General features: G+C 43.3%; 1 long non-coding RNA gene across 6 annotated transcripts in view; it reads right to left on the bottom strand.

The window, feature by feature from the left end:
- The window catches only part of LOC146811593 (uncharacterized), a 156327-nt gene that overhangs the window by 33486 nt on the left and 107169 nt on the right, over positions 1–15672 (bottom strand). For 4 of the 6 annotated variants that reach the window (XR_014966753.1, XR_014966752.1, XR_014966750.1 and 1 more), the window contains 2 exons: positions 13622–13723; positions 11678–11762 (listed from right to left, as the gene is read on the bottom strand). This is a non-coding gene — a long non-coding RNA (uncharacterized LOC146811593). The remainder of the gene's footprint in view (positions 1–11677; positions 11763–13621; positions 13724–15672) is intronic. The other 2 variants (XR_014966751.1, XR_014966755.1) reach the window with 1 other exon arrangement.

The following is a 15672-nucleotide window of genomic DNA, read 5'->3' as shown; positions in this document are numbered from 1 at the left end:
TAACATATCCTTTAACGAAACATTCTTCCTATATGTTATGCTAGGTTGTTTTGGAAAAAATATATATATATATTACCTACTAGCGGTCGCCAGTAGGTAGTTATAGTTAGGACCTAGTATCCATAGGAAAAACATTTTTTGTTTTTCCAACAACTTTAGCGCCGGTGGACGGGTCTTCGCGTAATTTTCAAAACTTGTGATCAGCTCCTGTCCTGAAAGTTTCGGGGCGATTCGCCAAGCAGGGGCCGAGAAAAAAGGGGGGTCCCAAAACGTGTTTTCCCCATGTTATTTTCCATAGGAAACTTTAGACACGGCTACAGCCCGAACTGCTGAACGGAATTACACCAATTTTGGCAAAACGGTAGCCCTTGGTTCAGAAAGAGTCTTTATTGTTAAATGGTGTAAATCAGTTCAGTAGTTCCTGAAAGATTCAAAAAATAAAAGTTGGAAAATCAATTTCCCATAGGAAACTTTAGCCATGGCTACAGCCCGAACTGCTGAAAGGAATTACAGCAAATTTGACAAAAAGGTAGTGCTTGGTTCAGAAAGGGACTTTTTTTTTTAAATGGTGTAAATCCATTCAGTAGTTTGAGAAATTCAAAAAATAAAAGTTTTGATATCTAGGGATGCGGTCGGTTCACGAACCCTCCCGACCATGAGCTTCACTGTGATTGTCTGTCAACACTCCAAACCAGGAAGTGTTGGCAGCCATCTTGTGACTCTGTAGAACCGAGTCACAAGAAAACAGTGAAACAAAGGTGAAAAACAAGAAAAGGGGGCAGGCTAGAAACACCCTAGGCCTGATTAGGGGGTCCCAAAAAAGATTTTTTAAATATAATTTTGCCGAAATTTGCGGTGGGGGTCGCGAATCCCGCCGAAAGTTTAAACAAAACGAAGCTCGGCTTCTTGCGCTTTATTTAAAAAAAAAAAGCCCCCGGGTGGGCCAGGTCCCGGGGGCACCATAAATTCAATAGCAGGGGCCCCTGCAGCCCTGGGGACCGCCACCTCTCCGGGGCTAAGCATATGATATGCGGGAGGGCACGTGGCTATCCCGCAGCCCCGGGGACTGCCACCCCCCGGGGCTTTAAACATGTTGGGAGGGGGGCCGCGCGTCCCCCCTCTTGGAGCCCTTGATAGCTTCCAAAATCCAAAGCAGATTGCTTTTCCACACGGGGAGCTGCATGGCAGCAGCTCCCTGTGTGGAAAAGCAATGCCGGCTCCAGCAGGGGACGGGGATCCGGCAGGACCATGGGGGATTGGGGCTCCCCCACGGTCCCTAAACATGAGGTCAGGTGCCGGGGATGGGGTCCCCGTCACCCAAAATGGCCCAGAAATAAAAATAAAAAATTACATTTCGGTATGCCCCGGGGGATGAGGTCCCCGGGGCGAATGTAAATTAATGGAAGTGAACAATTTAAAAAAAAAATTGGAGTCACGACCCTAGCGTGGCGGCACTTGAGTCTGTAAGGTACAGTGGAAGTGGGTTATCGCTGTCATTACTGTTTGATATTGTGCTCTTTGTTCTTCACGATTTGACTATACCCGGTCCTCTAGCTGTATCCTGCATCCACGGAAGTAGACCCACACCATTTAGGTCAAACTACGTAACTATGGGCAAAAGAAAGGCACAAACTGCACCTCAAAATATTAACAACAGGCAGCCTAATACACAAACGCGCTCACGCCAGACACTACTCACTTACTTGACAGGGGCAGTGGGAGTAATCGAGCAGCAGATTCTAACTGTAGAGGAGTCATTGAGCACGGCTAATTTAGAGCCTGTTACAAACCCAATAACTGTTAATATTACACAGGGGTGCCTTGATTTACCAATTGAAAGTTCGCCATTAAAAACTAATGGGCCTAGTGCGGATATATCCGGCCATATTACAGGAAGTGACCATGATCAGGAAGGACAACCACCTCCCAAGCGAGCTAGAAATCCTGCTTCCATTCCTAAAACAATGGGGACCTTAAGTGCACTACCGGCGATACCTCAACTTAAACACGAAAAAAGGTCTACAAAAAGTGTTTCTCGCTAGTCTCGCAGAAACCAGGGGATAGGGGAAAACATGTAGGCACCCTGAATACTCATATTGAAAAGAAGGTGACCAAGACTAATGATAAACTGGATTCCCTGGATATCTATATTAGAGCAACATTAGATAACTTATCAAGCAGAATTGGGACGCTGGAAGATCTAGTACTTACCAGTCTTAGCAAAAACACAGCAACTTTGAGGATTTATTAGATGTGCATAAGTGCAAGAAAGTATCAAGTGATAAGAGAGAATTGTCAAACTGCTGGTATATTACCCATCAGTAATAATGAACAGACCAGAGGCTTATTACGTAGACCAGAGAATAACTTTACCTCCAATCAAGAGGCCCATCTGAGTACTCACCCTCTAGCCCCGCCCGTATCTATAAAGCCCCACCGGCTCCAATCTTAGCTCTATTAGCATTGGGCAGGGCATTGAAGGTGATCAACGAAACAACAATCCAGATCTACCGCCCGCAGCCACCCCCTACGTAGTCGTGCTAACAAACGTACCGAGTCCACAGAAGGGGAGCCCGGAATCATGGGCGAATCTAAGAAATAAATCACTACACTGGCTAGGCTCTAGGACAGGACTCACAGAAAGGCTGTATGAGGACTTTAAGATGGCCAGAAGTGCCCCGTGGATTGGCAAAGGCCAGAAGATCATGAGGGGGGAACTGCGTGATATTGACATTTAAATCTCCAAAATTAGTTCGTGAATTACTGAACAGAGCTGGGTCTCGTACCATCTTTACCCAGGGCATTAACCTGGTACCATTAGGCTTTTTTTACCACCCAGACAGTATTAATAAATTTACCCACTCCAGGAAAGTACCAACCCCGGGCCCTACGAGTCAGTTCAATATCCCTGTTTATAACCGATTTGAAACACTCTCTAACCTTGACCTAGTTGATTGACAACAAATGGGGGAACCTTGCTGTACAGTTACAACTAACACTATGGACCGGGCGCCCAGTATGAGTCATCTTGACCTGTCACTTATTAATACTTTAGACGAGCCTCTTGAATCGGAAAGAACCAGCCCAGAGCGGGACACGGTGGGCACCAGCACACTGGAGGGAATCCCTAGCCCAACACAAAACATCTGTTACTCTCAGCCATATGTTCAAAATGCCGGGATAAATGACACTGGAAGAGACCCAGAGGATAGGAGCCAAATACAATTCTGGAACATTGCAGGATTAAAATCCAAGGAAGATAATACTCTGTGGATTGAGTTTATTAACAATTTTAACATTATTAATCTACAAGAAACTTGGATGAAAGATCCTCTACACATCAGTGGTTACAAAACATTCCACACACCAGCTATTGCAACTACATCTGGCAGAGCCAAGGGGGGGGGGGGTTGTGCACACTAACTCATTGTTTGAATTTATAACCACTGACCCTCATTATCATATAGTGATCTTTCACGTGGATAGAACTTTTTGTTTGGTAATTGTGAACTTTTATAACAATTTGATACCTGCTCTGGTTACAGACACTCTGATATCACTGAGCTGTTCTATACACACTTTAATTACCCGATTAAAGAAGGAGGTCTTTGTGATTTGGGGGTGGGGATTTTAACTCCCCCGTTTGTAAATATACTGGTGAAGAGGTCTGTGGACTAACGTACGGAAATGGGGAAAGCTTTGTTCATTTTCCGCACACATTATATGGGGACTCCTTGAATGACATAATGTTCACTTTTGATTTAGGGTTTGCTAATAGTTTATGTTCCTCCACGATTCCTTTTACCCCTACTTTTAACGCACGAGGTTCAACATCTACAATAGATTTTATTCTATCTTCATGCAGATATTCCCCCTGTATCAATAACTTTATGACACATGAGATAGCCCTAAGTGATCACTTCCCCCTTAGCGTAGACGTGACCATGCTCAAACAGAGCACAAATGCTAGACTAATATCCGCTGACAACGTTAACCATATTGTTGGGATTAGGCAAAATGGCTTTGCACTAAAATGGGCCAATGTAGACACCAATGAACTCATTCTAAAAATTGTTCTTAATTGCAAAAGCATGCTTTTGACATGCTTAGATGAAAGTACATCTAGCAAGGAGCAAGGAGAAAGGGAAAATTTCCTGGCTATTTCAAAATATATAAATGAGTCACTTTTTGTCAAAAAGACCAGGACCTCGACAAGAAAACAAGGGTGGTTTAATGCTGAATGCAGAAAAGCATACACTAACCTTAAAAACTGTATTCATGCCCCCGACAAAAATACTGAACATATCAGGGAGGCAAGACGCAATTATAAAACTGCCCTTAAAGATAGTAAGTCTATCCTAAAACAAAATACATGGCGGGCTCTACGCGATGCTGCTGATAGCCGTGATTTTTCTGCCTTTTGGAAAGTGGTGAATTCCCCTTTCATGGCAAACAAGGAACTGGCAGTTATGGAGATTGCCATCTCTGAACCTGAATGGGTAAAACATTATTCTAATTAATATAAAAACCCGATTTTAGAGGACCAACATTGTGCATTTAATACAGTGGGTACAGCACTTGATTATAAAATTAACTTTACCCTAAACGAGATTACTGTAGCAATTAATTCTAGTTCTGCTGGTAAAGCCCCAGGCCCAGATGGTATTCCCGTGGACCTTTTTAAAATCAAACGTGGCATTATCGGGTCCACTCCTAACTCAGGTCTCTAATGCATGTAACAGTGGTTTTCTACCAACTTGGTACGAATCTGTGATCGTACCAATTTTTAATAAGGGAGACAGATCGAACCCAGCTTGCTACCACCCGATATCGCTGCTGGATTCCACTGCTAAGATTATCGGGCGGGTTTTATTGAACAGACTGCAGACCTGGGTTGATGAACAAGATATCATTAGCGACCTACAATATGGGTTCCGTGAGGGTCTGGGCACAGTTGAACAGGGATTAAATCTGCATATTTTAATGGATAAGTATATAAGGGGAAAAAAAGGGCAGACTTTTTATGAATTTGACGGCAGCTTTCGACTGTGTTATACATGATACGCTGTGGGTGATTTTAGAAGGGCTGGGTGTAGACTTATTAATAATCACTTTAAGGGAACTTTATTCTGGAGCAAGGGCAAAGGTGAGCTATGGGAGGGGTGGAGAATGCACGAGCCACTTTGGAATTGGGAGAGGGGTGCGGCAGGGGTGTGTCCTTGCCCCATTTCTCTTCACTTTGTATATAAATGGTCTGGAATCCATTTTAATTAAAGAGTGCAGGGACCTACCCAATGCGGGCAAGCGACTTATGCCTGCACTCTTGTATGCAGATGATGCAGTTTTAATGGCCCGCACACCACTTGCACTTCAAGGGGTTGTTAATTCATTTACTAGCTTTATGTCCAATTTGGGACTCTCAATAAACTGCTCCAAAATGTACACAATGAACTGTGGGGCAGGGACAAACAAGAAGGTCAAAACTGTATATATTAACGCCAGTCCAATAGAGCACACTAAAACATTTTCTTATTTAGGGATTTTGTTCGACAGGACAGGGAGCTGGACCGAGGAGATTAAAACTAGGCGCCTGTTGTTTGCTAGGGCATTAGCGGCCCTGTCAAACTTCACCCGCAAACTAGGTAAGCGCCCACCGGTTGAACTTTTATATATCTACAAGGCCAAATGTGTGTCTATTGCTAAATATGGAGCGGGTGTATGGGGCTACACAGACAAAGGTTATGCAGACCGTGGAAAACATGTTTTTGAAGTTTCTCCTGGCAGTGCCCCAAATCAGTTCAAATTATATATCCCATATGGAACTGGGTATTCCATATCTAGAAGACTTCATTAAGACCCAACCTGTTCTTCTTTGGCACAGAATTTGGCTGACGAAACTGGTTTTAACCGCTACTTACTGACTGACGTATTGAAGTCTGAGGGTGTTAAATCTATTAGGTGGCTGGAGTACGTGAAAAGGTTTTTGTCAGACATTGGTCATCACGAATACTACACAAATCCCAGTTTGATGCGTAGTATATCCAGGAAAGACCTCAAGGCTTGTTGTATGGATTTTTTGGGCGAAAACAGAACAGATATAGAGATGAGAAGACCGACGGTCCAAGCCCACTATTTAACCCTGCCGTCACCCACTATTCAATTATATTTATCTCTAACTGTTTATGACTTTGATAGTTTTTTGCTGACCCGTTTTAGATTTAATATTTTATTTAGATTTCTAAGTTTTCCAGTGATGAACGATTGGACTAGAGACTTGTGTAAATGTCCTTGTGATGGCGCCTCATTACAATCCACTATCCACATAATGTTCTTTTGTAAATATTACGATGTATTAAGAAAGAGATGGATTATTCCAGTTTTAAAGAGCTTTGGTTTGAGACGTTGCCGCCCGGCTCTTTTAGCATTGCAATTTTTAGAGAACGAATTTGTTATTGTATCTGTCACTGTATTCCTTAAAAATGCTTTTAGATGCCGGAAATCAATGTTAATGTGACTTGTAAATTAGCACTGTGCTGACCAGGAATTTACTGTTTTAAAAACTGTTTTAATGCTGTGCTTTGATGGTTAATGTATCTTATAACCGAATAAAGTTATGATGAGTGCTACCTATACAGTTTAGTAATCTCCATGTTACTACCTATGTACTCCTCCAATTACCCAGCCAGTACCATGTCCTTATCCAATCACTCTGCCAAAACCCCAGCACTTATAAAATCACCACACACTCTCCTTGCAGTAGTGTAATCACCCAGTCAGTACCCATGTACTCCTACAATAACACATGCACTAACACATGCAGACCTACAATTACCTGTGCATTACTCCTGTAGTCCAGCAATCTCCCTGTCACTACCCATTCACTCTTAGAATCAATCATGCTCTACACATGTAACCAGCTATCACCCAGATGTTAGCGTGCAGTTATTTCTCTATTTTAACCAAATAAGGTAGTTCTAAAGAGAACTGTTTTTTTCCTTCTTTTTTGTTTTACATTTTTTTTGTGTTTTTTAAATTGAGATTTTTTGGGTGTTTTTTGAAAAACGAAAAAACAAACAGACAAAACTTTAAACTTTTGGAATTACATTTAAACTGGTCCAATAAGTTACAATGTCCAAATGAAGAAACAAACAAGGATTAGGGTCCATAAAATCCAGTGTGGTCAGAGTCAATATCATGACACCATAAAATCAAGCAACATAATGGTGAGGATCCAATAGATTTACATGGGAAGAGTTCGCTTTGGGGCGAGGTTTCAATTTTTAATGCATCTAATCCATGAGACCATCTTAGGGAACACCATAATGAATTGGAATTGCAAAAATGACCCCTTATGTACTAAAGAATTTTTTTTTTAAATGAAAGATTTCTATTAAAAACATATGTGCGCCTATACAGTATCTAGAAAAAAAACGTGATTTAAAAGTGCCATACCACCACATGACAAACAGAGAAAAGCAACTGATCTTAAAAGTAATCTCCCAGAAATGTATGTTTACAAAGAAATAGAAAAGCTCCATACTCCCTAAGAAGAATCAGAGACACTTATACTTACTGTAAGTCAAATGAACAGTAAACCAAAAGTAAACAAACATTTGAATTAGATTTGAAACAATATATGTTCAGAAATGAATCAAGTGAAGAGTGGCAGAAACAGCAAATTCTAGCTGAGAAAAATTCTGAGATGGGGCTGAGATTCATCTCTCACTGTCATTGTTCGGACAGGTAAGTGATGCAAATTATTTTCAAATACCTTTTCATAAATGATTTCCTTGTTAGCTTTTAACCTACCTTTACTACTACCCATGTGTGACACACTGAAGCACTTGCCCACAAGGGTAGTGTAAGAAATTGGGTTATTGGTGGGGGGGGGGGGGGGGCATGGGGGGGAGGGACCCAATCCTTATCAGGGTGAACCACAAAAGTCACAAAATTAACCTGTGCTCAACCCTCTAGTAGCTTGGTACAAAAGCAGTCAGGCTTAACTTTTTATTTTTTTTTAAACTTTCTTTACCATTTTCAAGTAAATGCAATACAAGCATAATCATGGCTGCACACTGTGACAAGGCAAGGAAGAACAAGAACAGACACAGGGTATTCTCCCTGAGAGAATATGTTCTCAATCATCACACCCAGGTATATTGAGGCATCCTGTTGCATTATATATTCCCCCCCCCCCCCCCCCGGCAGCATTCTTCTTCCTATAAATCCACCACCCCACATTCCCAGCATGACCATTACATCGATAGAAAAAAAACCATAGTAATGCAGGTTTACCCCACCCCGGTGGGAACTATTCCTGCGGGCTGCTGTGAGGTAGGGGGTAGAGCTAAATTCAAGTAGATAAGGGGATTACAGATGTCCTTGGGTCTAGATGCAGGGGGTTGTGTTGATGCATACAGTTCGCAATTTGTATTACAATATGTGAGGCTGGTAAGCCAGGCTTTTGTAGTAGGAGTAACCTTACTGCCCCACCAGAGCGCTAGCTCCCTCTTCGCAAGTAGAAGGGCAATAGCAAGAAATGTGCGCTTCTGCTTGGGGAAACCGTGTACATATCCCTACAAAGCTACCTCAGGCATAGGGGCAATGTCCAGTTGTGTCATACGTGATAGAATTATGTGAATGGATCTCTGGTAATCCCCAATGTTAACACAATTGCAGGATATATGTGCAAAATTGGCATGATGGCTTCCACACTTAGGACAGCTGTGAGGCCGATTTGGGTCAATAGCATTGATTTTTGCAGGCAACATGTATGCCCTCCATAGGTACTTAAAGTGGATCAACTTATGCCTACCGTTTAGGGAAACCTCTGGTCTGGGTACAACAATAGGACCAATGTGAGTCCTGCAGCGGGTGTCCTAGGTCTCGCTCCAATGCCTCTCGGATCTTAGCATCCCTACTAGGGACTAAAGCCATTGAAGACTTGTATAATTTGGAAATCAAGTGGTCCCCCCGCTGCTCATAATCACTATTGTTAGCGGTGGGAAGGACTCAGGCTCCAATGGAAATTCTGTAATATGCATTCTAAGCGCCCTTCGGACCCTAAATTCATACGGTAAGGTCAATGTGGCCCAACCAACTCTGGCTCTGCCCCCACCCCAAACGAGCCTGATGAGGAGGGAATGGATAGTTCTAAAAAAGCTATTGGGGATTAGAATGGATATATTATGAAACAGATATAAGAATTTGGGGAGGACCACCATTTTTATGATTGCGACTTGACCAGCCAGAGAAAGAGGAAGCTTCAAGCAGCGGTCCACCTGTTGCTGTAACTTATGCAGTGCTGGGCCATAGTTGAATAAGATGATCTGTTCGGTTTCTTTGTGTATCTGGATTCCCAAATATCTAGCCGACTTATCACACCACTTCACGGGAAACTCAGTCCCACTTGTCTGCGCTTGGGGTTAGAGGAAAAATGTCCAACTTACCCCAGTTTATGCCCAAACCCGAGAATCCACCAAATCGAATGATCTCCCCGATTAGTGGTTCCAAATTCTCCTTTGGGTGGCGTACATAAAGAATAATGTCATTGGCGTAAAGTAAGATTAAAAGGGGACCCGTCTTGAACTGCAGACCCCTATGTAGATGTCGCTCCTGCAATTGTCAGGCCAGTGGGTCTAACGCGATAAGGAAAAGCAACGGAGAAAGCGGACAGCCCTGTCTAGTACCGCGGGTGAGAGCAAACTGAGAGGACAGGGTGCGGTTTAGACAAAGCCTGGCTTTAGGCGCAGTATAAAGTAGTGCAGTGAGCTCAATGAATCCCTTAGGCATTTACATCCTCTTCATAACGGTCAGGAGAAAAGGCCATTCCAAAGGGTCGAAGGCCCTGGTGTCAAGTAATACGGCAGCCGCCGGGACCTCCGGTGAGATTCTGTGTATAACCGTAAACAATGTACGCAGGTTTAACGCTGTCGATCTGTGAGGGACAAATTCCAACTGAGTCCGGGCGATAATGCGATCTAATAGAGGCTCTTGTAAGCTTTATAAAAATTGCCAGTGAAACCATCCAATTCCTGGGCAGTCGAACCTTTTATGTCATTGATAGCACTAATGATTTCCTCAGTAGAGAATGGCTCAGCCAGGAATTGTTGCATTACTTTATCAAGCCAAACCAACGCAATTTCCTCTAAGTATTAATTGCAAACCTCATCACCATGAGTTCCGCGCGTTGAATACAGATTTGAGTAATAGTCCAGGAATTCATCCCGTATATCCGGTGTGCCCATCAGTGTCTGTCCACATCAGGAATGGATACAGGCAATGTAAGATTGTCCGGTCGAGGGTCTCAGGAGCCGCACCAAGGTGCGACTAGGTCTGTGGAATATTTACTTAAAAAATGTGTTTCATGCTCAGCCGCTCCCCTGAATTCTAACAAGAGTGCCAATCGTCGGCCACGATTAGCTGGGTCCGATTGCACCACCTGTTCCCTGTCAAGTGAGTCTAGTGAGTCTAGCTGCTGCCTAATGCGAGCTAATATATACGCCTCAGTTCTTTCAATACCCCAGCATGTTTAGAAATACTGACTCCCCGCATCGAAGCTTTAAAAGCCTCCCAAAGAGTGGTCCACAATTGCACCAAACCTTTATTTAAATCAAAGTATTCTACAATAGCAGCACAAACTTCTGCACTGAACACCTCGTCCATTAACCCCTGACCAAGGAACCTCCACGGGTTTCTCACACCCCTCAGGCCTGGGGACCCTGACCGCGAGAACCACAGGGGAGTGATCAGAGCATGTACTAGGAACCCTGACCGTGAGAACCACAGGGGAGTGATCAGAGAATGTACTAGGGACCGTGAGAACCACAGGGGAGTGATCAGAGAATGTACTAGGAAGATGCTGAGATGCCCTATATCAAGCAGCCAAGTTGGGGATACCAGTCAGAAATCCAATCGAGTCCAGGTATCATATTGCGCAGAGTAGTGAGTATATGCAGACTCCCCTGGTCGCCAGAGTCACCAAACATCCACAAGACCAAGCGAGTCATACTACTCCAATAACACACAAAGTGACCGTGGCTTGGAATTGAGAGAGCCAGACGTGCTGTCCTGAGCAGGGGCCAATAGAAGATTAAAATCGCCACCCATGCAAATATAGTCAGCTTCGAACTGCAAAAGCTGAGTATGGAGGTTGTGGATAAATTCTGGGTTCTCAATATTAGGCGCATAAACACGATATCCCAGCAAGTGCCCCGTTACCATCGTATAGCGACCCACACTATCGTTGCAAACTTGGCTAATTGCAAGGGCAAGCGTCAATGGATTAGTAAAGCTGTTCCCCGGGAGTATGTACTATAGTTCGCGAAATGGCGATGAGGGCCCCAAGAGGAAGGAAAACTGGTGGAAGGTGTACAACGTGGTGCTGTGGGTATTATGCCAGCAAAGGAAATCAGGGAGGGCATTGGAAGAAAGAAAGCTCCAATCCACAAACTGACCCTAAACTAACTACGTTGCCAAGTTTACTGGTCCACCTGCAAAAACAAAGTATGCCTACAACCTGACCCTATGCTACTCATGTTGAAAGAGTAAATAGATCCAATTCCATGAAGTATACCAAGTTGCTTTTTGTGGGCTTCCTAGGAGGTCCACTGATTTGGCACACCTTCTAGTCACCAACTTATCTTACTGACACCTCCTTGACAATGGTCAGTCTTACTTGCAGGGCCACATGCTTGTTCAGGTTCTTCTTCGGTTTCCCTCCAGCACATCCCTGATCTCAGTCTTCTCACCTGTATGGTTTCCTCCATGTAAAGGTAAAAACATTTTAACATTATGCACAGATAGTCAGCAGCTATACAACAGTCCTTCAGAACAATAGCAGCGTAAATACAACTATATGAAAACGTGCTGATGAGGTGGCAAACTCTTGCATCTGTTTGACTCCTCAATCAGGGTAACATTAAAAGGTCATCCCTGGCAAGATCTTCCCCTTAAACAAAAAAACCTGCATTACTACCCCCACACCTCCCTTTCACCAAATGTAAATGCCCAGGAAGAACGAATCAGCAGACATTTACTAGATAGGCCCTCATTGAAATTCTAAGGATAACCCGGCCTCTAGCCTCCATCCCAAATATGTATGAGTCGCCACACTCCAGCCACAGAAATGCAGGCAATTTATTAATGCTGTGTGGAGAGGCTGTGTACATCCTTTCCATTGATGTTGCTGTGAATGTTGTTTAAAGAACACTTCTGGTGTAGATGCCAGCCGGGCTTTGCTCATTCCCTCTAGACAGTCACACACACACACACACACACACACACACACACACACACACACACACACACACACACACACACAGAGCTTGGTTGTGACATTTGCAACCTGGTAGCCCATCACCAGACTGCTAGGTATTCCTGGGCTAGATAGGTGGGAGGAGCAGACACTTACACCCAAGTAGGGCTGTGCCTTGCCTCACGCAAAGGCAGGGACCTTGTGATCTTCATAGGCCCCTTTGGAATTTCCTCAGATTTAAAGACACATTTGGGCATAAGAACTGGATCCAAAACACCACCAAATCAGACCTCTAGTGGAACCAAGGACATTCTGCAAGAAAGAAATAGTGTGCTGCCAAGAGGGGCAGCCACTCAGCAAGTGCATTGATGTGTTACCGGCTGCCTGCTGAGCCTTTATTTATTTGAAAAGTTTTATATAGCGCGAACATGACCTGTAAGGGTATCAGAGCACTGCATAAAGAAGCAGATAAGATTGGCAAGTAAAAGCGTACATAATAAACAAAAGCCAAGTTAACCAGCACATGTACAAAAAGAGCAAACCAAACGTATGGTATTTGAAAAGTAACAGTGCATGAGAAACCCATGTTGTCAATGAAAAACAAAAGTTATATATGTGTCTTCAGATTGAGTGTTGCAACTGGTTATTCAGTAATAACCCTTTGACTTGTTTCATGAATGAGGAGGATGAAGGGCTCGATCTGATTTGGGGAGGAAGAGCATTCCAAATGCTCAGGGCAAGACCGGACAAGGAGTGGTTGAAGGTGCTTTTCTTTTTCAAGTTGAGATTTTAGCAAGAGTGTGTTAGAACTTCTTAGGGCCCGATTCAGAACAGAAAGTTCGAGGTTTTTTTGCCAAGTAAATGGGGGTGGTATAATGGAGAGCCTTGTGCGTCAAGCAAGCAATCTTGAACTGAATCCTAGCTTCCAGCAATAGACAAGCTCAAGGAGAATGGTACAATACCCAACAGTCGTTGGAACAGCCGAGCGGCCAGTGTTCGCAGGCCCAAATTAACCTCATGATCAGGTCATATTGCGTGCTGTATCCTCGGGGGCCGACAGCAGCCCAGAGCGGACTTTGATTATCAACAGCTATCAGAAGCGAAGCCCACCTCCACCCACTCATCCATCCTCAGATCCATCCCTCTTGTCCTGGAGCTCTCACTGAGACCACTAACCTCACCTGGCAATAATCGTGTCATTTATTCTTTACAACATCAATATCTTCCCCAACTACTCTCAATTTCCAGTCGACTGAATCTCGGTCACACACTTCTCCTGCACCGGTCCTCATTTTGTCACTTGTTGTATAATTGTACACACCTGCAGTTCATGGGCCAGCGTGCTTTGAGGCTCTAGTTGTGCACCTACCTAATTGAAGCCCTTTGGAACAGTATCATTCTGGCCCATGGCCAAGGCTTGATTGCAGTGAGTGTCCTTTCTGTACGTGGCTGCTGCACCTCCACTCTCTGTAATGTTAATGTAAGAGATGAAAGCCTCTATTCAGCAAATAAAGTTTACAAAAGTACCCAAAAATAATACATTTGCAGACCTCATGCAAACTGCAGATGCACACTCTAGAGTTCTATTCCGTAGCAGATTGAAAACCTTTGTCTGTGAAAGGCAGAAGAATGTGTCCTCATGTAACGCAACTGGTGCTATGTTAAGCACTCCGATACCTTCCGCTCAAGTTTGCGCTATATAAAACGCCATAAAAAAATAAATTAAAAAAAATGAGAAGAAAAGGTGCACCTTCCAAAGATGAAATCAAAATGAGAAGGCAATATGGAAAGCACGTCTGTCAGGAAAATGATTTTAGTCTACAATTGCCAAATATTCTCCAAAACTATGGGGCATATTATCAAGGACGGCGTTAAAATTATCACCACTTTAGTGGCAGGAAACTGCAGCTAAAGTGGCGATAATGGGCTTGATAATATGCCCTTGAGAATTCCAATAGAAGCCCATGTTCACACCAGAACATGGGCTTCTATTGGAATTCAAGGGCATATTATCAAGCCCATTATCACCACTTTAGCTGCAGTTAAAGCGGCGATAATTTTAACAGTTCTTGATAATATGCCAGTGTGCGAATTTGGATCTTTCCATGTTCTTTTTCGCAAGACTGAACGCTGTTGAGCTCTCATGCCTAAACATACCATTTTATTTTGGACTGAATGCCCTATGAATAAGTGCACATGGGCTTCATCTACTCAAATACCACACCCCTACAGTCCACTCAAATAGTGTAGACTGACCTAGGCCTAATGCACATAGGATACACTCACAATTTCAGACCATCAGCACAGGAAACACAGTTGGCTTCCAAGACCTCAAGCATCTGTGTCAGCTACTTAGAGGTGCAGGGCAGGCATAGAGCTGCAGTGCAGCAGGACGAGGCTCTATATTTCAATGCTGGTATTTTCATTCCTTACCAGTCTGTCACCATAGACGCCAAGATTCCTGGATCCATGTGTGCTATGCTGTTCCAGTCCACACGTATTTTTCTATGCTGTCGGGGACCTGAAGTCTGGGTCATAAATGTATACATCACATGCAATCGAGGCCATAAATAAGGCACTGGAATAACGGCTACATATTCCAGTTTTCATATGCTTGGAGCATAACAAAGGGGCTAATGGAGCAAAAACACTATCCATAAAGAGAGGCAACATTTCTTGGTAAATATGCTGTGCCCACTGGCAAAATGAGAGGGATTGCTTTCGGAAGAACCTAAATAATACCAACAAAAAAAAAAAGTGATGGAATGCCTGAAATAAACTCAGCCACCGATAATCAAGCTGTATCCCAGTGCATCCTTAATTTGCACACCATGCCACCTCCGTTTGGACCCAGCCATATGCAAGTCACCTTTGACACTGCTCCAAAAGGAACAGTCGATCCTGAACTTCCAGGCTAGGTCCTCCTTGAACTGGAAAACAAGCAGCCCAGAACTAACAAACTGGTCCTTACAGCACAGTTTTATACAAATGTTAACATAGTTTGCCAACATTTTATCAATCAATAAATAAAACTTTATTCGGCTTTCTGATAAAAACCATAAAAGCCACAAAGATATAAGAATAAAAAAGAGCTCCCAGCCAGTTAATATAAACTATTGACAATTTCCATATGTAAATATCAAACACCTATTTCACATAAATAATAATTATAAATTCATCAGGTTATCTCAAAACTTAATGCTAGTCACAGCTCGATCTAAGACTAAAGTAAAAGCGGGATGCACTGGTTTAAAATTTGCTGTTTTTAAAATTGGGATTAGGTAGGTCTTCCCCAGCACCTCATAATAACTGCAAAACATTAAAAGGTTGGTCAGGTCCTGGGGGACTTACTATCACAACCACATGGTGGCAGGATATCACATTTGCTGCTCCCTCTAGGGTGGGCAAGGAGACAC

The sequence above is a fragment of the Triturus cristatus genome, chromosome 7 (assembly GCF_964204655.1).
Source record: "Triturus cristatus chromosome 7, aTriCri1.1, whole genome shotgun sequence".
NCBI lineage: Eukaryota > Metazoa > Chordata > Amphibia > Caudata > Salamandridae > Triturus > Triturus cristatus.
The sequence above is the reverse complement of the archived record's forward strand: the minus strand, read 5'-3'. Positions and strand labels throughout refer to the sequence as shown.